At 41.3% G+C, this 26,842-nt stretch overlaps 1 long non-coding RNA gene across 1 annotated transcript; it reads right to left on the reverse strand.

Annotated features, from left to right (window-relative positions):
- Nucleotides 1-625: 625 nt before the first annotated feature.
- On the reverse strand, nucleotides 626-26,621 carry LOC139022659 (uncharacterized). Its single transcript, XR_011473727.1, has 3 exons — nucleotides 26,368-26,621; nucleotides 915-1,088; nucleotides 626-804 (listed from the first exon to the last, which is right to left on the reverse strand). It is a non-coding gene; the product is annotated as an uncharacterized lncRNA (long non-coding RNA).
- Between the last annotated feature and the right edge of the window lie 221 nt (nucleotides 26,622-26,842).

The following is a 26,842-nucleotide window of genomic DNA, read 5'->3' on the forward strand; positions in this document are numbered from 1 at the left end:
CATCAGGTGGATCCACATCTGGGTGTTGGGCAGAACCCCTTGCTCTTGGAGAACAGGAGCAGAGTTAAAGGGAACAGGGTAGGAGACAGAGACGTAAACCACCATACACACAGGTTAAACTTTACTGTGAGAAAATTTGATCGATCAGTGCAGTGTTATAAATGGGAGATATGTACTTTTCAACACTTTTAGAAGGTATAGTCTCAAGCTGGTCTCCCTCCAACTCAGAGCACAGAGAATCAGACTGATCCGAACTCACTGGTTCTGGTGGATGGAATACCTCCTGGGGGGCTCGGACAGTCGATGGTCCTAAAGTCATTTGGAGAGGTAAATTGAAGAGGTACATTTTTATAAGCTTAGCATAACTACCATTTTCTTGCTTTCTCAAATGTCAACCAAAGCTTAACATACTTTGTCTATTGGGCTTCACTGAAGTGTAGGGCGTCKGTGTTTCCAGTGGTRGACCGTCCAACTGCTCCAACTGTAGAAGATTGTTGGCTTCCACCGAGGGAACCCTAGGAAGACTAAGAGAAAAATCAGTGTTAGGGAAACTAAACTAGCTTCAGGTTCATTTGTGTGCAAATGCAAATAGTTATTGTCTGAGATTTTTTATATTCACTTTAACAGATGGTGWCCCCAGCTAGGCGCGAAAGAGCAGCGGGGTTTCCTAGGTCTCGCCTTCCTTTCATCCTTCTTCCAAACCAAGTAATTCGCCCGGATGTCGTAGCACTTGGTCCCCTTCTTGATTCTGCTCCGGTAGCTCTCCATCTGTTTCTCCTGCACCTTGTCCATGTTCAGTCTCACCTTGATTGATGACAGGAATACATGCAATTTATAGTTCATATTACAAATACATTTCTTCCATATCTCTTGGAGGGACAGAAAATAAATGAACAGCGGACAATAATTCTTACCTGGTCAAAAACCTCCACATCCTTCTCAGTCCGTGCCTGAAGGTTGTACTCGAAGGCGTTCTGATCTGGTTCGACAACTTCCACCACATCAGGTGGGACTCAAGATGACCTCCTTAGTAGAAATCACTCTCCTGTGTGCCTGGCCATTCTTCCCCCGTAGGTWGATATGATTGCCTAACAAGTTGGAAGAGAAGAGTTGTTGAAATACTCAAGTCCAAGTCACCTAGCTAAGGGCATTTGGAATTACCATAATTGCTTACACTTATCCATTTGATTGATCAGGTTTAACTTTTAGCTAGACACCTCAATATGACAGACATATAACTATATCAGTGGAGGCTGCTGAGGGGAGGACGGCTCATAATAATGGCTGGAATTATTATGAGCTACTGTAGCTGGTTAGCTGACTAGGCAGACTGAGGTATATAAGTACAGTAGCTAGTAACGTCAATCTAAAAACAGCTTACATTATTTATTRCTATTTAACAATATGTACTTAAATAAAGACAAATACATGGCAAAGAAAGTGTTCTCTTTCCAGTCTTTTTGGTCCTCTGAAGCAGCGGGTAGTCAGCAGGTTGTCACCGTCAAAAACGCTGTCCTTGGAGAGCAATTCTGAGGTAATAATTTTGCGCGGACTGAGCGAGCGTTTGAGGTGAAATAGAACTAGCCCGCATCATCCTTTTTTATAAGCTTAGCATAACTACCATTTTCTTGCTTTCTCAAATGTCAACCATGAGGTAAAATAGAGCCAAGCAACCAGCATAGCAACGGACGCTTTGGTTCATTACGTAATCCGGTCAGGATGTTGCAAGTTGTATTGTAGCAACAGCTGTTGTAGCAACAGCCCTAGCAACAGAAGCTATAACTCATCGAATCCCATTGTGACGTAGAGGGGGACACTATTTGGACGGGGACACTATTTGGCATGACAGGTCCCGATGGCAAAAAATGTATAAAACCAAAAGCTTACCTTGACTTGGAAGAGTTCCATTGTTGTCTTTTTCTCTTTGAGTCAATTACTCACCACATGTTATGCACTGCAGTGCTAGGTACAGGAAGTTTATGATTTCAGTACTACATTTATTATCCTCCTCCTCCCAGCTAACCACTGCACTGAGGGTAGGAAACTCTGTCACCACCAATTAATCCACTATAATTGAGAATTTCAATAAGCATTTTTTTTACGGCTGGCCATGCTTTCCACCTGGCCACCCCTACCCCGGTCATCAGCACTGCACCCCCCACAGCAACTCGCCCAAGCCTTCCCCATTTCTCCTTCTCCCAAATCCAGTCAGCTGATGTTCTGAAAGAGCTGCAAAATCTGGACCCTCACAAATCAGCCGTGCTAGACAATCTGGACCATTTCTTTCTAAAATTATCTGCCGAAATTGTTGCAACCCCTATTACTAGCCTGTTCAACCTCTCTTTCGTGTCGTCTGACATTCCCAAAGATTGGAAAGCAGCTGCGGTCATCCCCCTCTTCAAAGGGGGGGACACTCTTGACCCAAACTGCTACAGACCTATATCTATCCTACCCTGCCTTTCTAAGGTCTTTGAAAGCCAAGTTAACAAACAGATCACCGACCATTTCGAATCCCACCGCACCTTCTCCACTATGCAATCTGGTTTCAGAGCTGGTCATGGGTGCACCTCAGCCACGCTCAAGGTTCTAAACGATATCATAACCACCATCGATAAGAAACAATACTGTGTAGCCGTATTCATTGACCTGGCCAAGGCTTTCGACTCTGTCAATCACCACATCCTCATCGGCAGACTCAACAGCCTTGGTTTCTCAAATGATTGCCTCGTCTGGTTCACCAACTACTTCTCCGACAGAGTTCAGTGTGTCAAATCTGAGGGCCTYTTGTCCGGGCCTCTGGCAGTCTCTATGGGGGTACCACAGGGTTCAATTCTTGGGCCGACTCTCTTCTCTGTATATATCAATGATGTCGCTCTTGCTGCTGGTGAGTCTCTGATCCACCTCTTCGCAGACAACACATTCTGTATATTCTGGCTTCTTTGGGGACTGTGTTAACAACCCTTCAGAGAGCTTCAATGCCATACATCTTCCTTCCATGGCCTCCAACTGCTCTTAAATACAAGTAAAACTAAATGCATGCTCTTCAACCGATCGCTGTCTGCACCTGCCCGCCCGTCCAGCTCACTACTTGGACGGTTTTGACTTAGAATTTTGCACAACTACAAATACCTACGTGTCTAAAGCCCCATATACTACCCACCACTGCGACCTGTATGCTCTTGTTGGCTGGCCCTCGCTTCATACTCGTCGCAAACCACTGGCTCCAGGTCATCTACAAGCCCCTGCTAGTCCCGCCTTTCTCTGCTCGCTGGTCACCATAGTTGCACCCACCCGTAGCACGCGTTCCTCCTTTGGCCGCTCTTCCTTCCAGTTCTCTGCTGCCAATGACTGGAATGAACTACAAAAATCTCTGAAACTGGAAACACTTATCTCCCTCACTAGCTTTAAGCACCAGCTGTCAGAGCAGCTCACAGGTCACTGCACCTGTACATAGCCATCTATAAATAGCCCAAACAACTACTTCTTCCCTACTGTATTTCTTTATTTATTTTGCTCCTTTGGACCCCAGTATTTCGACTTTGCACACTCATCTACTGTCAAATCTATCATTCCAGTGAATTAATTGCTATATTTATTTACTTCGCCACCATGGCCTATTTATTGCCTTTACCTCCCTTATCTCACCTCATTTGCTCACATTGTGTATAGACTTATTTTTCTACTGTATTATTGACTGTATGTTTGTTTTACTCCATGTGTAACTCTGTGTTGTTATATGTGTCGAACTGCTTTGCTTTATCTTGGCCAGGTCGCAGTTGTAAATGAGAACTTGTTCTCAACTTGCCTACCTGGTTAAATAAAGGTGAAATAAAAAATAAAATAAAAAATATCTGATCCTTTGATTGGATGGACAACATGTCAGTTCATGCTGCAAGAGCTCTGATTGSAGGACATCACTATGAAGTTGARATAATGACTGTGTAAGTCTATGGAAGGGGGTGAGAACCATGATTCTCCTAGGTTTTTTWTTGAAGTCAATGTACCCAGAGAAGTATAGAAACTAGCTGACCTCCGGCTACACCATGGTGCTWCCCTACAGAGTGCTGTTGAGGCTACTGTAGATCTTCATTGCAAAACAGTGTGTTTTAATCAATTATTTTGGGACGTGAATATATTTAGTATAATTGTATCTAAAAAAAGGATAACTTTTTAAATGTTTAATTTATTTCTATGAAATTCACTGAGGAGGATGGTCCTCCCCGTTCTCCTCTGAGGAGCCTCCACTGGTGTAGAGGTGCATGAAGACATGGACCAACAATTCACCTGATTATTTCTTGAAAGCAGTATCCAGATGGCAAGAGCAAGCCATTTGTGTCTCCATATCATACAGGTATGTAGTTATTGTCTTTAAAAGTGAAACAACTTCAACAGAGATAGAAACTGAACCGTGACCTTAATTAAAATCAAGGTACAAACAACAAATGTGTGAACCATTAATATCCCCCAAGACTTTACAGCATGAGTAATCATGGTTCTTCCTGATTCCGGTAAGCATTTATTAGCACCATTTAGCCTGATGACTGATTAGGACGTGTCAACGGAGATGATTGCTACTGATGTTGAGATACGTATTTCCATCACCACCTGCTGTTCTTGATTATGTGCAGAGTGCAGAGCAACATTCCAAACAGGATATCTTGAATGTTAACTGTAAGAACTTTATAGGGAAAACTTAGCCCATGTGGCAGGCAGATTGATCTCATCCTTAAGAGGGTATTTATCTCAAAGGTGTACTCATTGCTGCTCCTCTAATCCTCCGTTTAGACCAATATTTACTAGAACAATTGATTAAACCTTACTTTTTAAGTTAGGTCACTGCGATTTATAACAGAGATAAAAACACATGGGGCACAGCTAAATATCGTACTGAAAAAAATCATGCAACAATTTACAGGACTATGGGGTGCAAATTGAATCAAAGTTTACAGAGTTTAAGTCACCCCCATCATCAACACAAACGCAACTTGAGTTTCAGTAATTTCTTGCATTCTCTCCTTCAGGCCTTCCCTTCAGGCCTTCCAGTTTAACCTTTGTACCCTTCTTTCCAGTGTCGCCTCGCTCTACCCTTATCTTGCTCTTCATCATCAGCACGAGCCACAGCAGCCTGCCATTTTTACCTTGATGAAGGAGGCAGGAAACATCTTGGGGACTTCAAATTGGCTGGGATGGGCTTTTGATAACAGCTGTGCTGGTTGTGAATAATAATGGTGCCATCTCCTGAACACTTCCTCTCCTAACCACAGGATCTTCCTGCATGAGTAAGGTTGACTAATAATAAGTCAGAACCGATGCATCGATGGTGACTAATGCATAGAGACATGGGGTATTTGTTAAATTTGAAATTAAAATTGAGCTCCCGGTATCAGAAATAGTCATGAACGGAAAGACAATTGTGATGACAGAGGTAGAGCCGCCCGAGGTCACAGCAAACAGTGACCATGATAAAATGCTGCTCACTGCAAATTACTCATGCTTAAAAGCACCCGTGTCTATTCTGTGATGTACAAAAGGGAGCGACTTGAGACTGATGTTTTCAAATCGAGGGTCACTGGGGTGTTAATAACATAGGAGACTGATGTGAAATCTCTGTTCCTAGACATGCAGTACTGTAACTGAAGACTTCAATGAACCAAGCCCCAACAACCAAACCATTTTTGGGTTAATTTCTTTTAAACCTGATCTGATATAACTGATCCAGGCCCTCAGTGTCCGGCCAGGAGGTCTGTCAAGTCACAAGCTATGCTGGTCAACTACGGTGTAGCAACACGGCGGTGCCAAAAGCCCTGGTCTGCAAATTTCGATCGCCAGAACGGACAAAAAATATATAAATTAACTTCACTTCAAATSGAGATATTTAATGAAATAGTGATCCATTCTGACTACTACATTTGTTGTCACACAGGACCACGTGCTGACACAAACCAATCATGGGCCGGCAGACTACGAGGGCTCCCAGTTGACTCTCTCAGGCAGTATGAAAATGACTACATCGACCATGATCTTTTGCTAGTTACAGCCACTTTCACCATGATCCTTAGCAATTTTTTGGGGTGCCATTCAGCCCTATTCAGCAATTTGGCATACTTCAAATTCAAATACTTCTGGCTTCATGCGCCATCGGGAGTTTTCCCATAGTGCTGACACCATCCACGTATTCCTATCTATACTGGTTTTAATGTCTATGAACTGACCTGTAATCGTGGTGAAATGTAGCTCGACCAATTGTGGTTTAGTCTGAACGAATGGACCTATCACAACTGTGAATTGGTAATGATATTTGAATAGTTGTGTACTAGTATTCAAATAATTAGAGCACTGTTTCTGGTCAGCACATTCCATTGCTGAGGTCAGCTAAATTCTACAATGAATATGGAACCCCACACCATAGAAATGGAGTCATTCTATTTATGTGCCCCACACACTGTCTGGAAGTATGCATCAATATGATGTGTTACAGAGAAACARGTAGAATAATATGGCAATGATTTGGTGAACCAGTGACAGTTATTACTATTCACATCATGTACAGTATTTTTTGAAAAGGTTAAATATAGGATTTTATGGAAAAAGAAAGCAAGGACAAGATAATTGATTGGACATTTTGGTCAGTCATTTTGACATGAGGTTATTATGGGGGTAATCATTGCCTTTTGAACAGAGCTGAATGAATAACAATAAGGAGGCTCCTTTTGTAAATMTATTATTTTGTCGTGATATGGCACTGCGTCTGGAAGGCCATAAGACTTGACATTGCACTCAGCGGCATGTTAAGTAACACAACATTACACACGCAGAACACTGGGAAGTGGAATTGGTGTTGATGGTAGAGTTGATTGTCTGAAAACTGTCTGCTGGGCCATCGATCCAACACAAAACGTCCCTCCACATCCGTCGGTCTACCAACCAATCCCATCCCTGCTGATTGATGTGTAGATAATTGAGCTGTCGCTGGGGGTTTCATGTTTCTCCTCTTCGCCTRGTTTCTTACTTTGGGGATMTTRATTGTYTTTTACTTGCCACCATTTGCAACAAAGGACCTCCTGACTGTTATTTATGTCAATATTCTGACCGATAGACAGAGACATGCAAACAGTGACACGCTATCTACTGCTGCTGCTGCTCTGAGCATGTGATAGACCACTGCCATCCCCATGTCCAGACTAATTCATCTCTGGGGAGAGGAGAGACCACCTGCTGCCCAGAGGAGGCTGGTGGGAGGAGCTATAGGAATCAATGGAATGGTACCAAACACATGGAACCAACGTGTTTGACTCCATTCCAATTGTTCCATTCCAGCCATTACAATGAGCCTGTCTTTCTATAACTCCTCCCAGCAGCCTCTTTTGCTGCTGCCCTATAGGACTAGTGTAGAGCCCATGGCTGGGCCCCTAATGTGTAGTGACATCAGGAAGTTATGTGCTCACTTACTCTTAAGTCAGTGATACAGGTACCACCAGGTACTGTATAGCTTACCTTTGCAATCTTAGAACTTATTGCTGAAATCCCAAAAAGTCTAATTATTCTTCACCATATAATGGGTCAGTGGGAAGATCATTAGGACTATATATTCAAATTTTAAATCATCCCTCATTCATTAATTTACACAGGGTAAATACACATGTGCTACATCCTGTTTGTTATTTTCAAAAGCACTTTTATGCGTTTCTTTAATATATGGAAACAGTTGTTTTGCCTTTTCATGCTCTCACTTGATTATAAAAGCCCTCCATAGTGTACAATTATGTTAGACCTTTGTGTTGTGTTAACTGTACAAGAGGAGCGTCTATTCAGCCAGCCATAAGTGCTCTAACAGAAGTGGTGTTTCCTCATAAATATAACCTATTCAGAATTGTATGCCATGTTATAACAGTATTTGTGTTCTAACATTTTGTTTGTAACATTACCAGGTCATTGCAGTGCAACTGGCAAAAGCAACTCAATTATTGTTCTCAGCATCTGCTATTTTCTTGAGACACTCTGTTCAATTGTTATCTGCCTTCTTCACAGACAAAGCAAGCACACACCAAGTAGCGAACGGAGGTGATAAATCATATTGTTAAGTTTCCACACAATAGCAAAATATGCCACACTCCAACACTGATAGTAGGATGTAGAGGTATTTGGAGAAGATACAATCATAGGCAATATATTCTTCTACTTTTCAGCTAGGTTATTTATTCATTTACCTCAGAGGTTTGGTCTTTYAAGGTTTTTAATGTGAATATTCTTGATCCACAACTGCATTCAATAAGACCTATGTGAGGAGTGCCACTGCAAAGTGCTACAAAATGCAATAAAAGAGGCATTAGGTCAAATGAGAAAATGGGATAGCCAGATCCTCCTACTTTTTAACGTCTTCGAAAAACAAAGAGTCGTGCTCTTGTAACGAGAGGGGAGATGCAATGTCCAGTTTACAGATGGACAGATTGGCAAATCTCTCTCTGCTTGAATTGACCATTTACATCCAGAAGGTACTGCTATAWTAATGATCATGAAAATGGGTTTTCTCTGTGGCCAGAGTGCCCGCTGCCACTCTGCAGAGGCCATTAGGGGCATGGCAGTCCCTCACTCTGCCTCTCCATCTGTGAATGGCCCAGCAGCAGGTTAATGCTGCCCACACAGAGGAGACCAGAGCCAGCGTGTTAATAATTAAAGAGGCTCTACCTCCCCTTCCCATTACATTGTCCTCTCTCATGATAGCTATAAGCGGGTTGATTATCCTTTTCAGTGTCGACTCGGCGAGATTATCATCTACTGCCTGCTGATACAGGGCTCAACACATAAACGCTCACTTTCAAGCAAGCCGCATCATTGCTCTCGGGCAATGGAGGATCCATTGGAGAGCTCGGCCATACACAGTGATAGCCTCTGTTAATGCTTCTACACAGCGCTCTACAGTACATGTTGGCAGGGGCGTGACGTGTCGTTTAAGACTCCAGTTGTTGTGGTCTRTGTTGCATGACGTCCTCCTCCCCATGTGAGCGTAAACACAATGGCCTGGCTCTTTTCAGCAACGCCACATTTCAGATAAAAGTGTACACTACAATGGACAAACGATCAAGAAAATATACCTGTTCTTGGAATCTTACAGGGTACTGGGTAGGAATATGGATGACAGAACATGTTTTATTGGATTATTGGTCAATAGTGAATAGATCAAATATAGCGACAATGGAACTGAATGTCAATTCCATACTCATGATATCACTCTTTTCAGGGAGTTTTATGGCATAAAAGTAAAACATCTCATGTCAAATGAGGACAAAAAACAATGTGAGCTGTATGTTTGTCTCTACAGCTGTTTGCTTGTCCATGTGCAACATGGTCTCAGAGCATTTCGTATTATTCTGTATGTAAATCAGAAACACTCCATTTAGCATTATATGGTATGTATTAATTTGTGGATGTCCCATCATCCATTTCGTATGATATGTTTGCAGAAAGTATGAAATGTACGAATTCCAATTTGTTGTGGCTAACGTTAGCTGGGTGGCTAACACTAATGTTAACTAGCTGGATAACGTTAACTAGGCTAGGGGTTAAGGTTAGGGTTAGGCGTTGACTTGAAAGGTTAGGGTTAGGGGAATGGTTAGCTAACACACTAAGTCGTTGCTAATTAGCTAAAAAGCTAAAGTTGTATGTGATGAGATTCGAACACACAACCTTTGGGCTGCTAGACGTTCACGTTATGCTCCTACCCATCCACCCCGACCAACCACCCTTCTTTCAATTTTGCCTTAAGTAACATTATATCTTATGTAACCATACCAAACATAACATATCATACTAATTTGTGTGTCCCGAATTTACATTTACTATGTTATGTCTAGTCTATGAGACCAGTCTGCCATGTGGGGCCAAAGGTGCCTGCGTGGAYTAGTGACAGGGCTGAACATCTCTGCTCATGCCAGAGATCCCTTGAGGGGAGGGAGAATCAGACCAGAGAGTGCACACAGCTAACCTCCTTCACCTCCATGCTTAGCTTACCTTAGCCCCATGAAGCCCAGTGGAGAGCACTTATTTGGGGACCCTTCACTCTGTGGTACGCACCTTCAGTAAGGATGTCTGAGCTGCCGTACTCGCTCGGGACACGGCGCTGGGGACACAGACGACACAGACGCATAGGATAAGAAATGATTTTGCCATTTGTATCTGGCGTCCCATTTCAACACGGATCAATGTCCACTTCGCATCAATTTCACATGAGTTAAGAGCCAACAGCAAACACAGCCAGCGGGCTATGACTGTCTGCTGCTTGGTTCTGTCGGCAGTAGCAGGTCTCTGGGGTCACTGACCGGACTGAGCGCAAGGCAGACTTACGGTGCAATGCTCTCATTCCTTCCCTCTCTACATAATGCATGTGAAATGAAGCTTTTTATGTGTCAATAAAGTAAGACTGTTCCTACAAACCAATATTTACTATGCTCCCTATTAAGTATTCAGAACTAGCTTTACAGTGAGGACTCCTTAAGGACCCTGGCCATCTCTGAAATCGTCCTTTTACATCCGCTACATATAATGTGAAGTCGTATGGATTCTCTCAATACAATTAATGGAATAAATCAAAGGCAAACATCTATTTATATATTTATAAGCATTTAATAACACCATTACTCTTGTTGACATTACAGTTATTGGTTGTTTATATCCATTGTACTGTATGTCGCAAAGCTACATTAAAGCAACAGAAAATGCAATGTGCTTTGCCATTTTGACGTTAGAGAACTGTTACTTTAGCTCAGACCACAACAGACCACAAGGTTCAGACCACAACATCAAGAATACAACCTTGGGATGTTTACTGCATTTGGCAAGAGGATTCATGTAGTAAAGATGCAATGTGGAATATCTGTGTTTGAAAATGTGGAATTGTATGATATTGTTGTGTGATGGGGTGGGAGGACACAGGGTAAAGACTGGTAGCCAATATGCAACTCAGTCATACTTGAGAGAAGAAAACTATGATGCATGATATAAGGCTCTCTACAATATGTCATGCAGAGGGATCACACTGTTTGAACTGTCAATTCATGAACCTGTGATTGAGGGAATATGATTCAAGTCTAACTGTGTCATCCATAATGTACAGGAAGATCCAGCATATTTTGTCACACTTTCAGGTGACAAGAAGAGGATATAAATGACAGTGGAGTGGTTTATAATGAGCTGAGAGTGGGAGGAAATGAAACGGTTAGGGTTGAGGGGGCACATATATTGTATCTACGACTACCATTTGACTTAATCTCAGTCAAGCGTACACCTCATCCAACCAGAATGGAGAATAGAGGGGAACTGTGAGGGAGTGGTGAGATGCATTCATTCACACTGGCGATGGGTCGTTTGTGAACGACCTGCTCTTTTTGGTGAACGTCGGGAACCGAATCGCTTCGGTAAAAGAGCTTTTTTTTTTGCATACTGCTACTACCGTTTTTTGAGACAACCATTATCTGTAGATAAGTTATAAAAACATACTCTGAAGATGGTAATTCCTCACTCCATTAACAATAGGTAGTGAGGAGAGATCCTCATATTTTTTGCAGGCAATCTAATCATTTGGTCAGGTTTTAAAGGGAAAGGAGATACCTAGTCAGTTGTACAACTGAATGCATTCAACCGAAATGGGTCTTCCACATTTAACCCAACCCGTCTGAATCAGAGAGGTGCAGGGGGCTGCCTTAATCGAAGTCATCGGTGCCCAGGGAGTAGTTGTTGTTTTGGGTTAACTGCCATGGTCAACTGCAGAATGGAAGATTTTTCCACCTTGCCAGATCGGGTCTTCGAACCAGCGACTTTTGGTTACTGGCCCAATGCTCTTAACTGCTAGGCTACCTGATGCAAAATGTATTTGAATTCATTTTAAGTTTTACATTAGGAATGTGACATTTTTCATGGTCTTCAGTCCATTTTTATGCACTATTGAATAAAGAGCTGTTTGGGAGGCACATTAAAGGCTCTTTTAGTTGAACGGAGCCAAAAGATCCGTCTCACCAAAAAGACTCGGAATGCCCATCACTAATTCACACCAGGGTCACTGCAATTTAGATGCTGAATCATTTTTAGGGGGAAAGGTTATCTGAAGTTGGTGCTAAACCGGTTACATAAACGGAGCACTTTATTATGGTTAAGACAGCAATTTGCCAGCTCATCTTCGGATGATCAGTTCCCAAGACAGATATTTATTCAAGGTTAGCTGCTTTCACATTAACTACTTTGATCTAGATATGATTTTGATATTGGCTCGCTGAGAGTTGATACCTAGAAAATGATATGCTTTTCAAAGAACCCAGCACTTTCACAGAATGTTTTTTTTCACAGCTTTCAAGATGTAATGAGTGGCCATCAACTCAGGCCAGCTAAATGTCTGACTAAGCTTTTAAATTACACTTTTATAAGATAAATGACATCATAATGTTAATGAATAGCCAGTTATCTATCATCCTAGAAAGTAGAAATATCTACTGGTGTGAGTAATATCCACAAGCCCAGTACTATGATTTCTGTTATTATTCAATGTCAACATTTGACTTACTTCTTTACTAATGTCAATACAGTACCATGAACAACAAATATACAGTTGAAGTCGGAAGTTTACATAAACTTAGGTTGGAGTCATTAAAACTCGTTTTTAAACCACACCACAAATTTCTTGTGAACAAATTATAGTTTTGGCAAGTCGGTTAGGACATCTACTTTGTGCATGACACAAGTAATTTTTCCAACAATCGTTTACAGACAGATTATTTCACTTATAATTAACTGTATCACAATGCCAGTGGGTCAGAAATGTACATACAATAAGTTGACTGTGCCTTTAAACAGCTTGAAAAATTCCAGAAAATGATGTCATGGCTTTAGAAGCTTCTGATAGGCTAATTGACATAATTTGAGTCAATTGAGGTGTACCTGTCACACCCTGACCATAGAGAGCTTATATTCTCTAGGTTGGTTAGGTCGGGGTGTGATTAAGGGTGGGTCCTCTAGGTGTATTATATTTCAATGTTGACCTAGTATGGTTCCCAATCAGAGGCAGCTGTTTATCGTTGTCTCTGATTGGGGATCATATTTAGGTAGCCATTTTCCTATTGTGCTTTGTGAGATCTTGTCTATGGACAGTTGCATGTCAGCACTATTATTAGCTTCACGTTTCGTTTGTTTGTTTTGTTCTTTGAAGTTTTCATTTCCAATATTAAAGGATGGAAACATACCACGCTGCATCTTGGTCCACTCCTTGTAACGATCGTTTGTAGACCTCCATAAGTTGTAGACCTCCATGAGTCTGGTTCAACCTTGGGCGCAATTTCCAAACGCCTGAAGGTACCACGTTCATCTGTACAAACAATAGTACCCAAGTAAAAACACCATGGGACCACGCAGCCGTCATATCGCTCAGGAAGGAGACGCGTTCTGTCTCCTAGAGATGAACGTACTTTGGTGCGAAAAGTGCAAATCAATCCCAGAACAACAGCAAAGGACCTTGTGAATATGCTGGAGGAAACAGGGTACAAAAGTATGTATATCCACAGTAAAACGAGTCCTATATCGACATAACCTGAAAGTCCTCTCAGCAAGGAAGAAGCCACTGCTCCAAAACCACCATAAAAAAGCCAGACTACGGTTTGCCACTGCACATGGGAACAAAGAACGTTTTTTTGGAGAAATGTCCTCTGGTCTGATGAAACAAAAATAGAACTGTTTGGCCATAATGACCATCGTAGTTTGGAGGAAAAAGGGAGATGCTTGCAAGCCGAAGAACACCATCCCAACCGTGAAGCACAGGGGTGGCAACATCTTGTTGTGGGTGTGCTTTGCTGAAGGAGGAACTGGTGCACTTCACAAAATAGATGGCATCATGAGGGAAGAAATTATGTGGATATATTGAAGCAACATCTCAAGACATCAGTCAGGAAGTTAAAACTTGGTTGCAAATGGGTCTTCCAAATGGACAATGACCCCAAGCATACTTCCAAAGTTGTGGAAAAATGACTTAAAGGACAACAAAGTCAAGGTTTTGAGTGGCCATCACAAAGCCCTGACCTCAATCCTATAGAAAAAGCGTGTGCGAGCAAGGAGGCCTACAAACCTGACTCAGTTACACCAGCTCTGTCAGGAGGAATGGGCCAAAATCACCCAACTTATTGTGGGAAACTTGTGGAAGGCTACCCGAAACGTTTGAACCAAGTTAAACAATTTAAAGGCAATGCTACCAAATACTAATTGAGTGTATGTAAACTTCTGACCCACAGGGAATGTAGAAAGAAATAAAAAACTGAAATAAATAATTCCACTAATTTATTCTGACATTTCACATTCTTAAAATAAAGTGGTGATCCTAACTGACCCAAGACATTATCTCTGATTAAATGTCAGCAATTGTGAAAACTCAGTTGAAATGTATTTGGCTAAGGTGTATGTAAACTTCCAACTCCAACTGTATACACAAACAATATAATCTTCCAGCCATTACCTCTTTCAACACTATTTCATCCCAGACCCTTTTCTAACATTATCAGATTTTTATTTTTTATTGTGACTTTTATTGACTGTTCTACCAAAGACATGGATCAACGTGTTGAACTGTATTGTATCCCTGAGAGAGTTCTGCTCTAGCAGTTGAGCCCATTTGAAGTTAAACCGCTGACCTCAATAAACAGCTAGACCTTGGCCAGACAGTTTATGCCGTCAACAACAAGGCACATAAAGGCCTTATTGCTTCACCAGACAGGATGTTGTTTTACTCACGATATCTCTGTTTCCAATGACTACGCCAGAAAGTGTAGCTGAGAGCATCATCAAATACACGATCTACCATTCTGATTTGAACAATACTTGTTACATTGTACTTACATCAGTAATTTCACAATAATAATAACGCCGCAAAGTGTCTCTGTCATACAGTATATTCCACAATAACTGACAAAGGGATGAGTCAAATGTACCAATTTCCTGCAACGTCCTAGGGGACGCATGATAACTACTGAGTTCTCATCTCAGTTTAGAGACAGTGGGTTACCTGCAGTACCGTGATGCTCTTGATGTGCAAAGAGGAGTAAAAAAACAAGCAATATCATTATTCAGCGGGTGTGTTATAGGAGAGTTGGCAAACAGATATCTATACAAATGTGATAGAATGATTCTAAATGAGTTGTGGCCCAATCCCCTGTAGAGAGCGAGTCACACAGAGTCACACAGAGCTTGGGGGCCATGTTGATTTAAAGGGGCCTGTGTTGATGAACATTGACGTTGTAGAACAATCTCTCCAGCCAGGTTACAGGTGCACACTCCAGGCCACCTTAAACTCAGTGGATCTGACAAACACTGATCAAAGACACACAGCTATGAGGATGCTAGCATAGACCCAATGTTACACTGCCTCTTATGGATGCAATCCACACGGAGGGATTTCCATCAGAAAAGCTCACCCAGTGAGAAAATTGGTGGGAAAAGGTTGTTCAAGGAAGAGATGCAAATAGCACTGTCTTTACTCAAAGACCATGAATTCAGAGAACAGATTCCAACATTTTACCTTTTCACAAATAGTGTTTGGAGGACCTAATTTCCCCTGGAAGAACAGACCTTGACAGAATCCTCAAATTTGGGATGCACAATGGTGAAAACATGTAGTTCTTAAAGGAATACTGTGAGATTCTGGAAATTACTACTTACCCAGTAGTAGACATTTTCRACTTACCAAGAGTCAGATGAACTTGTGGATACCATTTGTATGTCCCTACGTGCAGTATGAAGGAAGTTAGAGGTAGATTCGAGAGCCAATGCTAACTAGTGTTAGCTCAATGACTGGATGTCTACAGGTACACTAGAGTATGCTACCGTACTTGTAGACTTCCAGTGATTGTGCTAATGCTAGTTTCCAGAATCTCGCAGTACACCATTATAGATCTATGTACAACGTACATTTGATTGTACATAATATATAGCCATTAATGTACTGTACATGGTTCAGGTCCATACAAGTAGAGACATCCAATAGCCAACAGCATTTTCTCTGTGTGGTTATTCTGGAAATTATACACTAGGAACAACGCATTGTTAAAACCTTGGTAAAGGCTAAAGTTCCATCGGATGCAGGAAAAGATGCCTGGTCTGTTTCTCTAGTCACACAATATTTTGAAGATGTTGAAGTGAAGCTAAACAATCAACCATACTGCACCTACTGGGGCACATTACACAGCATAGAAGCAACAAATGCTGCAGGCAATTCTTAATGGCTGTGTCCCTCTGACCTGCATACTTGGCAGAACAGAAGTAAAGGCTGTAAAGCGGACTGGGAATACAAGCCACATATGCTTTATTAATGTGGACAGTCTGCTGATAATTACACCATTTTGTGTGTTGTTGTAAACACTGGAACTTAAGTTAAGGTCAAGTGCTACAGTCCTCTCCCATTTCCAGCAATGGGTATGCTATATCATACGTCCTTTGTGGTAGCAAATAAGTTGTTGTTTTCAGTCCTATTCTTCAGTAGACATGGAAAGTCAATATGCATGAAAGGTGCTTCGCAATTGCTAAATGTAATCGCTACATTTTTTTGTTGTTGACAGTATGACACCACAGTGCTACTGTAGCTAGCAAAAGAGTGTAGGAGTGGTTGTTAACAGTACAAAAAAACATATTGGCTAACTGTGGGGTGAAACAATTATTTATAATTGCTAGCAAATGAATGTTGTCTCAAACTGACAAGGTGACTCTAGTTTTGTTTGCATTATTGCAGTTTGTGAAATCTCCACTTTCCATGCATATTACAGTTGCCTTGACAGTAGAGGGAAATTAACATTAAGGCTCAAATGATCCAGTAGGGGATCATAAAGGCCTACATCTCATTAAATATCATGTGTAGTGCTACTTCTGGTTTAGCTGGGGAAGCTTTTACTTTTGTTTCTGTCTATCATTTAGCTTCTGTGTGATTCGAAGTATGTGTGACGTGCAAACTGGGCTTATTTAGAAGAAAAACTCACTTGGAAATATGGAACCACGTGAGCAGACAAAGTGGGGAAGGGGGATAATGTTTCCATGATGGCATTTTACCCCTGAATAAACAGGATTGACAACTAAAGTCACCTTGTGCAAACCAGAGCCAAAAATGGAGGGGATAATTGTTGTATTAATCAAAGAGGGGAAAATTGACTGATGTGTTGGGGGTGACTGGTCTGTGTAATTTGTCTCTTTAGAGGCTTTGGCTGGGTCCTGAGCTTGATCCAAAGTTATGGCCTTTTACCCAGACTACATTTATTTTTCCACCTGCAAACCGCAAAGGAAAATCTCCTCTGCTCTGTATATTGATGTCTAGTGAGAATACCCAGTCGCTCTCACCTGGAACACTGCCAGAAATGCCTTCCTCCCTAGCTCATGTACAATGACAGACTGGTGCTAAAGAAGCAAACCCTCTAAATAATTTCCCTAGGATTAAGAGATCATGACAGATCTGTCATAGATAATTCTACACTGTTCAGCAAAATACTGTATATACTTCTACCACTGGATTTGGCTGTGAAATCTATACTGTTGGGGTAAGAAACGCAATATGTGCCAATGCCATGCATTAGATATTTGGAACTTTGAACTAGGGCTGTGGCCGTCGTGAAATGTTGACTGCTGGTTACTGTTATGCAAAAGAGTGCCGGTCTCACGGTAATTGACCGTTAATAAGCATAAACATGTTTAGCATCTCCAGGCCTCCACGCATACAAACCGCATACAAACGCTGATGATCTGAAAATTGTCTAGCAATGATCAACAACCAATGTCACGTTCTGACCTTAGTTCCTTTTTTATGTCTTTATTTTAGTTTGGTCAGAGCGTGAGTTGGGGTGGGCATTCTATGTTGTTTTTCTATGTTTTGTTCTGTTGTTCTATTTCTATGTGTTTGGCCTAGTATGGTTCTCAATCAGAGGCAGGTGTCAGTCGTTGTCTCTGATTGGGAGCCATATTTAGGTAGCATGTTTTCCTTTGTGTTTTGGTGGGTGGATGTTTCCTGTGTCTGTGTTTGCAACACACGGGACTGTTTCYATTTTCGTTTGTTAATTTACTTTGTTATTTTGTATTTTTGTAGTGTTCAGTTTGATATATTAAAATGGACACTTACCACGCTGCACATTGGTCCGATATCTCTTACTCCTCGTCAGAAGAAGAGGAAAGTCGTTACAACCAATTTGACAGAGCTTGAAGAATTTTGAAAATAATAATGGTGTGGAAAGCGCTTAGAGACTTGCCCAGAAAAACTCACAGCTGTAATAGCTGCCATAGGTACTTCTACAAAGTATTGACTCGCAGGTGTGAATACTTATGTAAATGAGATATTTTTGTGTTTTATTTTCAATAAATTTTCAATAATTTCTAAAACATGTTTTTACTTTGTCATTATGGGGTATTGTGTGTAGATGGGTGACAAAAACAATCTATTTGATACACTTTTTATTGAGGCTGTAGCACAACAAAATTTGGAATAAGTCAAAGGGTATGAATACTTTCTGAAGACACTGTATGGCAGTGTGTAGTGGGAGAGACTATGATGATGTCTTCGTTTAATATTGTAAGATAAGGAAATTGGTCATGACTCAGTCATTGTTTAGTAACTTACATTTTCAATGTGATTATAATATTTTCAGTTGGTCATATAGTATTAAATGAGTAATTTACACAGTATCCAAATTGATTGTTATACTATTGACAGGTTTAAAATGACATTATTATTGCTGCGATTAAATGAAGTATAGATAAAGATAACAGCATATTTATTTCGCTCGAATTTCACACTTTTGGTTAATTTGATGTTTGATTATCATCACAGGACCATCATACGAATTCTGTCTGGTTCTGTTCTACCAGGGGAAATTAGGTCCTCCAAACACTATTTGTGAAAAGGCGAAAATTGAGAAATCTGCTCTCCGGCAGGTAATTTCGCAATCCTTAAGCACAATTAATGGAAATCATTAGGTCTAATGAAATAGTGGAGCACTACTCTGCTCTTGCAAACGTTCCCACATTAGAGCTTGCCTCACAAGGTTAGCTATGTGACTTTGCTCTGAAGTTGGCTGTAGAGAACCTTCCTTTGAGATCCTCTGTCTGTCCAGGGGCAAGCAGTTTAATACTTTCTTACTCACAGCTAACAACAACACACAGTTGATTCAAGAACCACACAGGACAAACACCCAAACAACAGGGGTATATTTACACATAGTTGTCGACTATGTACTGTACAAAAGGTAATTCACTAATGAAGAATTACATAWAYACAAAAKGTGTATATTATGATCSTTTTAATCCTACTTTGGAGAATGCAATGGTTTTGTACTGATAACTTTCACCACTGAAGTTCGTCAACATCTTCACTGAATTTTCTAAGATAGTTTTTTTAATGAACTATTAGCTAACTACTAGTTCATTACTTACACTGGCTAGTGGGAATATCCATCCAAGCCTCCTGGATAAGCATTAATTTGAAAATCAAGTTCTGTTTTCCCCCAATCAGCAAACTACACCTATTGACCAACAGCCTTTTTTTTATCCGCAAGGCAGTAAGATTTCCGATAAACATAATTGTGTGGATCCTGGAAGTAAGCAGATTCACGAGGCCAGCCCACTAATGGCGCAATTCCACTAGCACGAACTAGCCTGGTTGTTTCTTAGTTGTTTTCTATTTGCCATGGAACTGGAAACAGGGAGGTAGGGAGAGTCAATTTGAATATTACAGTCAGTTGCCCTGGGCACCCATTAATGTAAGGCCCTGGATAAGCACTTGTGAAGGTCGTCCCCCTCAATCATCTCTGCTGGTTCATGTCAGTCCATAAATCATGACTGAAGAGGCTGTGCAATGAACTTCTTAACCCATTTCCTTTATTGCTATTTAATTTAGTGAGTGCAAACAGGTCATGGGGAAATAATATCAGTCAATTATAAGTAAATATACAAAGAGGAACTGACATTTCTTGGCAATTAACCACTAAGTTGTAAACAGCTATGTTGACTATGACGTTACTTTAGCTAATATGGTGACAATGATGTAGGCTGTGTGTAGCGGTTATGATATGGTTTGGCATGGAAAGTTTTTTCCACCTGGTCACATACAGCTGATGTGTTGTGCATTGAAGTCCACAAGCGAAAGAAAGGTGAGGAGGAGAGCGCATAGATTCGAGAAGGAATACAAAGTGGCTGCTATGAAAGTGAACTATTTCTGTTTGTAATAAAGGCCTTTTGTGGGGAAAAACTTATTCTGATTTGCTGGGACTGGCTCCCCAATGTGTGGGCCTGGCTCCCAAGTGGATGGACCTTTGCCCACCCATGGCTGCACCCCTGCCCAGTTCTGAATTCCATGGATTAGGGCCAAAAGTATTTACATTTACTGATTTCCTTATATGAACTGTAACTCTGTAAAATCTTTGAAATTGTAGCATGTTGCGTTTATATTTTTGTTCAGTATAGATATTTCAAAACTAAATGTAAAAATCAATGGAACACAACTGTCTTCTCATATTGATGACAGTGCAGGATGTTCCAAATAATCATCATCTGAGATGAATAAAGCACAATTACAATGTCACACTCTTAATAAGGCAGCTGCCTCAGAGCAACTGTGTGTTGATTCTGACAAAACGCTGCCTGTTTTTTTATTTCACCTTTATTTAACCAGGTAGGCCAGTTGAGAACAAGTTCTCATTTACAACTGAGACCTGGCCAAGATAAAGCAAAGCAGTGTGACACAAACAACAACACAGAGTTACACATGGAATAAACAAACATACAGTCAATAACACAATAGAAAAGTCAATATACAGTGTGTGCAAATGGCGTAAGGAGGTAAGGCAATAAATAGGCCATAGTAGTGAAGTAATTACAATTTAGCAAGTCAACACGAGTGATAGATGTGCAGATGATGATGTGCAAGTAGAAATACGAGAAATACTGGTGTGCAAAAGAGCAAAATAAGTAAATAAAACAATATGGGATGAGGTAGGTAGTTGGATGGGCTATTTACAGACGGGCTGTGTACAGCTGCAGCGATCGGTAAGCTGCACAGATAGCTGATGCTTAAAGTTAGTGAGGGAGATATAAGTCTCCAACTTCAGCGATTTTTGCAATTCGTTCCAGTCATTGGCAGCAGAGAACTGGAAGGAAAGGAGGTCAAAGGGGGTGTTGGCTTTGGGGACGACCAGTGAAATATAACTGCTGGAGTGCGTGCTATGGGTGGGTGTTGTTATAGTGAACAGTGAGCTGAGAACGCAGAGATTTACCTCGCAGAGACTTATAGATGACCTGGAGCCAGTGGGTCTGGCGACGAATATGTAGCGAGGGCCAGCTGACGAGAGCGTACAGGTTGCAGTGGTGGGTAGTATATGGGGCTTTGGTGACAAAACGGATGGCACTGTGATAGACTGCATCCAGTTTGCTGAGTAGAGTGTTGGAGGCTATTTTGTAAATGACATCGCCGAAGTCGAGGATCAGTAGGATAGTCAGTTTACGAGGGTATGTTCGGCAGCGTGAGTGAAGGAGGCTTTGTTGCGAAATAGGATGCCGATTCTAGATTTAATTTTGGATTGGAGATGCTTAATATGAGTCTGGAAGGAGAGTTTACAGTCTAGCCAGACACGTAGGTATTGGTAGTTGTCCACATATTCTAAGTCAGAAACGTCCAGAGTAATGATGCTAGTCGGGCAGGCGGGTGCGGGCAGCAATCGGTTTAAGAGCATGCATTTAGTTTTACTAGCGTTTAAGAGCAGTTGGAGGCCACGGAAGGAGTGTGGTATGGCATTGAAGCTCGTTTTGAGGTTTGTTAACAGTGTCCAAAGATGAGCCAGATGATCAAGGAATCAACCGCAGCAAGAGCGACATCATTGATATATACAAAGAAAAGAGCCGGCCCGAGAATTGAACCCTGTGGTACCCCCATAGAGACTGCCAGTGGTCCGGACAACAGGCCCTCCGATTTAACACCCTGAACTCTATCTGAGAAGTAGTTGGTGAACCAAGCAAGGCAGTCATTTGAGAAACCAAGGCTGTTGAGTCTGCCGATAAGAATACGGTGATTGACAGAGTCGAAAGCCTTGGCCAGGTCGATGAAGACGGCTGCACAGTACTGTCTTTTATCAATGGCGGTTATGATATTGTTTAGTACCTTGAGCGTGGCTGAGGTGCACCCGTGCCCAGGTCGGAAACCGGATTGCACAGCAGAGAAGGTACGGTGGGATTCAAAATGGTCAGTGATCTGTTTGTTAACTTGGCTTTCGAAGACTTTAGAAAGGCAGGGCAGGATGGATATAGGTCTGTAACAGTTTGGGTCTAGAGTGTCACCCCCTTTGAAGAGGGGGATGACCACGGGCAGCTGTCTTCAGGGTGATAGAGAAACTTGTTATGCTCAAGTTCATAGGCGCCTGAGCAATGGAGGGAATGGAGCAGCTGCACCCCCACTTTCAAAATAGGGTGCAAACGTATGTTTTTGCACCACACTTTTTTTCAATGATTAGCAATGTTTTGAGCTAGTCTCTATTCAAATAGATAATCAATGTACATTTTATATACAGTTGAAGTCGGAAGTTTACATACACCTTAGCCAAATACATTTAAACTCAGTTTTACACAATTCCTGACATTTAATCCGAGAAGAATTCCCTGTTTTAGGTAATTTAGGATCACCACTTTATTTTAAGAATGTGAAATGTCAGAACAATAGTAGAAAGAATGATTTATTTCAGCTTTTATTTCTTTCATCACATTCTCAGTTGGTTAGAAGTTTACATACACTCAATTAGTATTTGGTACCAATGCCTTTAAATTGTTTAACTTGGGTCAAACCTTTTGGGTAGCCTTCCACAAGCTTCCCACAATAAGTTGTGTGAATTTTGGCACATTCCTCCTGACAGAGCTGGTGTAACTGAGTAAGGTTTGTAGGCCTCCTTGCTCGCACACGCTTTTTCAGTTCTGCCCACAAATTTTCTATGAGATTGAGGTCAGGGCTTTGTGATGGCCACTCCAAAACCTTGACTTTGTTGTCCTTTTTGCCACAACTTTGGAAGTATGCTTGGGGTCATTGTCCACTTGGAAGACCCATTTGCGACCAAGCTATAACTTCCTGACTGATGTCTTGAGATGTTGCTTCAATATATCCACATAATTTTCRTCCCTCATGATGCCATCTATTTTGTGAAGTGCACCAGTCCATCCTGCAGCAAAGCACCCCCACAACATGATGCTGCCAACCCCGTGCTTCACGGTTGGGATGGTGTTGTTCTTCGGCTTGCAAGCGTCCCCCTTTTCCCTCCAAACATAACGATGGTCATTATGGTATTTTTGTTTCATCAGACCAGAGGACATTTCTCCAAAAAGTACGATCTTTGTCCCCCTGTGCAGTTGCAAACTGTAGTCTGGCTTTTTTATGGCGGTTTTGGAGCAGTTGCTTCTTCCTTGCTGAGCGGCCTTTCAGGTTATGTTGATATAGGACTCGTTTTACTGTGGCTATAGATACTTTTGTACATGTTTCCTCCAGCATCTTCACAAGGTCCTTTGCTGTTGTTCTGGGATTGATTTGCACTTTTCACACACACGAGTACGTTCATCTCTAGGAGACAGAACGTGTCTCCTTCCAGAGCGGGATGGCAGCTGTGTGGTCCCATGGTGTTTATACTTGCGTACTATTGTTTGTACAGATGAACATGGTACCTTCAGGCGTTTGGAAATTGCTCCCAAGGATGAACCAGATTTGTGGAGGTCTGCAATTGTTTTTCTGAGGTCTTGGCTGATTTCTTTTGATTTTCCCATGATGTCAAGCAAAGAGGCACTGAGTTTGAAGTTAGGCCTTGAAATACATCCACAYGTACACCTCCAATTGACTCAAATGRTGTTAATCAGCCTATCAGAAGCTTCTAAAGCCATTACATAATTTTCTGGAATTTTCCAAGCTGTTTAAAGGCACAGTCAACTTAATGTATGTAAACGTCTGACCCACTGGAATTGTGATACAGTGAAATATAAGTGAAATAATCTGTTTGTTAACAATTGTAGGAAACATGACTTGTGTCATGCACAAAGTAGATGTCCTAACCGACTTAACAAGAAATGTGTGGAGTGGTTGAAAAACTAGTTTTAATGACTTCAACCTAAGTGTATGTAAACTTCCGACTTCAACTGTACATCAGATCAATGCAAAATGATGACAATGAGACAAGCCTGACTCAGTCACACAGGAGCTATTCCAATTGCTTTTGAGTAATAGACCTCTCGGGGTTAGATCCCAGTTTCCTATCCATGTGATGATCTCTGAAACAGACAAGTGTCAACAGAGCAGTGTTCATGGGGAAAGGAAGGGAAAGGAAGGGAAACCTAGTCGGTTGCACAACTGAATGCATTCAACCGAAATGTGTCTTTCACATTTAACCCAACCCCTCTGAATACGTTTTCATGTCCGGCATTTCATGCTAATCTAAAACATATTGCAAATACTATTACAATGTGCACTGGAATAATATATGAAAAATGCTGCCGCCTTATGCTGGTTTGAAATTGGGAACATTTGGAGCAATATCTAAATTGCTAAACCTGTAAAGCGGATTAATGTGGATTCACTTAGTGCCGTAATTTGAGGGTGAAGGAGCAATCCAGCAATTAGGTGCGGCTTATGACAGATAAACTCATGAGATCAGTGGCTAGAGCAGAGGCAGAGACCTCACTGAACCTTCTCCAATCAACTTTCAGCAGAGCTTGGCTTGCCTTRCCTTCCKTTGACATCCCTTCTAGAAAACAACCTGTCTTTAAGTCCTACAGCAATCTGCATCCCTACAGAGACTGGGCTGGGGTGCTGTAGAGCCAAGAACAGCCGAGTGGTCCTGTCAGAGTATATCATCTTATCTTTTGCCTGTATGGAGGGAGCATAGGTGGCTTGCACCTGGGTCTTCAATCTAATCTAAAGTGAAACAGTGTAGAGATGTTTCTTGTCAGGGCTGTATCTAATAGAAAACGCTCACAACCAAATCATATCTCATTTCTGTATGTGTCTAATATATATGTTAGTACAGATAACACTTAGTATAACATAAGCAAAGCATCTTTAAAAAAAGATAAAGTGACAGTAGTAGTAAGGGGAAAACCAAGAGTCATGGTCTGAGGACATCCTGACACCCTACGGCAGGGGTATACATATCCCAGCCTGGAGGGCCGCAGTACTGCTGGTTCTCTATTCTAACTGGTTAATTGCATTCAACTGGTGTCCCAGGTTTAAATTAGTCTCTGATTATAGGGCTGGAATTAAATCCAGCAATGGAACTGGCTTCATGGGGCAGATTTGAATAGCCCTGCCCGGCAGGGATTCAGATATTTTTTGATAGAATGTGTAGAATAACATTTTTACAATTTTCCCTCTAGGATAATGCCAAGAGAGCTCTTGGCTTGACAGTGTCAGTGGAAATTGTGGATGGTAGTAGATCAATGAACATCTTAGGAGCTGGCAGGCATCATGCATCATATGGGCCACAGGCTTCAGAGACCTATTTATAGTATAGGTTGGAATATCTCTGGCATTTGGTTAGATTTATCAGTTATCGTTACCTCTCTCCTTTGGGGTTCAATGAAACTCTATGTCGGTGTATAACAACTAACAACCAGTCTTGCTTTTCAAATGTCTGTTGAGGGAATAAAGTTCTCCCAACAATCAATTGAAGATATATATAAATACACGTTTTTATATAAATAAAATAATATACTGTATATCTTATACACTAGAGATTTAACCTGACAGTCGTGCTCATTAAAGCATTGTAGTCCATCACCTATGTTGTGTCTTTGACTATGCCAGATTAATTGCTATGACATGCTATTCTATAAAATAATTTCTCCGTAATTAATATTACCTGATTGAACTAATCATGTAAATGTTAATTAACTAGAGAGGGACACCACGAAAGAATATTTATAGAGCTGTTATCTTCCGAATAAACTCTTAAAGATTTAGTAATATCTTACATCCATAGCAGTCACATTAATCGTCATTTTATTCAGTCTCATCTGAAAGTGGTAAATCCTTTGTTATCTGCAAGAATCCTGGCTAACAAGTTGAATCAGCAATACAAAATTGGGTTTAATTATTTATTTACTAAATACCTAACTAATCACACAGAATCACACATACACAATGAAATCATAACTTAATCACAAATTACGTCATACAGAAAAACGTCCCTAGCGGGCGGAATAGATATGACAGCTTGTTACACAAAGAAAAGGGGCGGGATTTTAGTGAAAGAGCGGGAGACTGGAACAGGGCCGAAGCTGTGCTATCGTAAATACAGTATCTTATGCATTCTAAATTACCGCCCATTTGAAAAGGAAAATGCAATAAATATTTACTCTGAGCTGCGCTTCAGTAGGTTGGTGGTAGATGGAAGACCGTATCGCCAACCCGAGTCCTCTGTCCTTTGAAGAATGTCTCTGGTGATCACTGGATACGTTGGAGTAACGTCGTGTGTAGTAGACGGGATACTCGGACTGTCCTTCCTAACCTGCGTTTGTAGCAGCTGTTGCTAACTCAACGGCTAGGAGATATCACTTCTGTAGTGAATACMAGTTCAAAGTTCATACCATTCACAATCAAAGTCCATGCTSKTGTTGGCTTYGTTCTGTAGTTATTYTCTGAACCATTCTGACARCGGATCGTCATCCTAYKMMWCCCGGAACAGKAAGTTATATTCTTGTCAATGGCTTTTATAGTGGAGGGAGAGGGGTGTGTCTGAAAAGTTTATAACCCCTGCCTCTTCACAGGGGCGGGCCACTGTGAGCAGAGGAAAACTTATGAAAGCCCAGATCTCTCATTTGGAAGCTAAAA

The sequence above is a fragment of the Salvelinus sp. IW2-2015 genome, linkage group LG20, assembly GCF_002910315.2.
Source record: "Salvelinus sp. IW2-2015 linkage group LG20, ASM291031v2, whole genome shotgun sequence".
Classification (NCBI taxonomy): domain Eukaryota; kingdom Metazoa; phylum Chordata; class Actinopteri; order Salmoniformes; family Salmonidae; genus Salvelinus; species Salvelinus sp. IW2-2015.